This window comes from Theobroma umbraticum, unplaced genomic scaffold (genome assembly GCF_002168275.2).
Source record: "Theobroma umbraticum cultivar Fairchild unplaced genomic scaffold, ASM216827v3 scaffold_30.0, whole genome shotgun sequence".
Taxonomy (NCBI): Eukaryota; Viridiplantae; Streptophyta; class Magnoliopsida; order Malvales; family Malvaceae; genus Theobroma; species Theobroma umbraticum.
The window spans coordinates 12,807,483-12,810,114 of NW_018397254.1; positions in this window are offsets into that span (position 1 = coordinate 12,807,483).

Below are 2,632 nucleotides of genomic sequence, written 5' to 3' on the forward strand. Positions count from 1 at the left end.
ATATTGAGCTTTAACACTTGGTATTAAAGCTAAAATGTGGCTTATGTGGTTATTAAACATCTTTATGCTTATCTTTCTTGAACTTTATAAATGTTATGTCCACATTTCACTTATATATATACACATATCTAGCATTCTTATTAATGATTCTCTTAATGAATTAATACTTATTTGTGTTTAATGGCTATATTTCTTAATGACTTGGTTGCAAATATTACGTGCATATAAATAATAACTTTGTGACTTTATTGTTACATATTCATGGTCTTAATGTTTATATTCTTGATGATTTTTACTAACTATTATTTCTTGGACTTAAGTGTTTTATACTTACACTTCTTGACCTTTTGATATAATAAAAAAAGGGAGAAAGTTTATGAGCAAATTTAATTTTATGCATATGTTGAGCATATGTTGAGAGGGAAATTTTAAAATTATTTCAAATGCAAATTATGCTCATAGTTTTGTCATATCAAATAGGGAAAGATTGTTAACTTTAAAATTATTATAGTTTTGATTATAACAAAATGATCAAATTTGCTTAAACATTATTTGAGTGATCCTTGACAAGTTCTTGAAATGATATAACTCTCTTACATTTGTTCTTACATAGTTATAAACTAGACTTTTGAAGTTATTGAACTATATTTATAAGCTTGTATGATTTTGTTGTATGAGTGCTTATGATTCCCATTCGTTAAAGTCTAATTTAAAGATTAATGAAAAATCTAGATGCACTCATTAAGGAGTTTTGAATATTTTTTTTAATGATGACAAAAAATGGGAAAAAAGAAGATTAAGCTAAGTAGAGTTTGATAGGTCTTTATGTTTAATTTATGTGAGTGTTGCTTAATTATGGTTTTGTTGAATATTATGCCCTAGTTATAAATATTTAGTATATCTTACTTAGCTACTATGGATATTGTATATCTTGTTTAGTTACTGTGAATATTATAAATATTTTATTGTAATCTTTAAAAAAAACTAAATGCATTAATTAAGAGTAAGCAATCTTCATTATACATAAGGATTTGAAGCATTCATACTAAATATAAACACTGCACTTTTAATCTAAAAGTGTTTTATCATTATCAAAAATAAAAAAGAAAGAACGTTGACTCCATGTGGTTTTATGATAACAAACGTTCTCATTCATTAGTGTTTAATTATATTATTTAAGTGTGTAGGAGAAAGCTTAAAAGTTTTCATCAAATTTTTTTAAAAATGCTATTCACCCCCCTCTAGCACTCCATTGAGACTAACACTAGCTAACAATTGAATTATTTGTGAATCTAAATGAGACTCAATAAAATAATTTTAAATTGGACTAAGGTTTGAGTAGTATATATTCACATCACTTAAGTGATCTGATTTGCAATTAGGGTATACATATGCCTAAATTCCATACATAGTCAAATTAGAACACAAGCTTAATGAACCTTATATAATTGATTACAATAGACATATGGTGACTTAATTAAGTTAGATATTGGAGCAAGCCTCTCAATGGAAACTTGTGCATAGGTTTGGATTCTAGGTTAGAAAAACGATCCATGAATGTAAATATTGAGAGAAACAAATATTAGATGAAATGTTGAATGAACTCATAATCCTAAGTTTTAATCTATTACTTTTCTCTAGTGAATTTTTAGTCTTCTTTAATTAGGTTAGTTTTCTGATTAAATTTAGTTTTAATTAATTGTTTACAAAATCAAATTACTTGAATAAGATTAATCTATCAAAATTTTTGTACTTAGTGAACAATTAAGAGCAAATCTCCATTAGATACGATTATGGACCTATTATCTATATTACTTGTTCGATACGTATACTAAATCCACAACAATCTTGTGAAAATTTTATTATAAAGGTTATTACTTAATCTCGATAAAAAGCAAAAACCCTTTGTGGATTGTGTAAGGATTATCACTTTGTCCCGTTAAAAAGCAAAAAACCTTGATAGTGGGTTAAAAGTCCTTGGTTACCTAGAAAGTGGATGTAGACATCGAAAAAGCCGAACCACTATAAATTCTTCATGTCTCTTTTTAATTTTCTACACTATTATTCATTGCCTATATTTGCCTTAGGAAAATAGTTTTATATTGATTTATTGCTTCACATTTAGGAAATTATTTTTCTTTTTATTTTTCATAGCTATCATTTAAATTTTTAAAAAAATATTTTACTTTGGTATATTATTTTTATACTCAGTGATTTATTGTTGGAAACTTGGTTTTGATGCTAAAAAGCATTTTGGGTGAAAAGGTTTTGATTTTTATACGTAGATTTTAAAAGAGATTTTTTATATATTAATTCACCCTCTTTTGTTATATTGTTTATTGAGACTTATACACTAACAATACTCATTTTGTGTTGGTCTTGGATTAGGATTTCCTTCATCTTTTTTTAAATGAATTTCAAAAATTATTCGATTAGGATTGATTTAAACTGATTCTTAATCCGTTTGGTTGTTCATTCAAAACTTTTCTTATCATTATCATTATCTCCTTCCCTTTTTGTTTTAATTTTTTTATTATTTATTTTTTTCTTATTTTTACTCTTTTAGTTTTTATTTTATTTTTTTTTATCATTAAGACAACTCCGAACAAATGCGGTGTCTACATAAAAGATG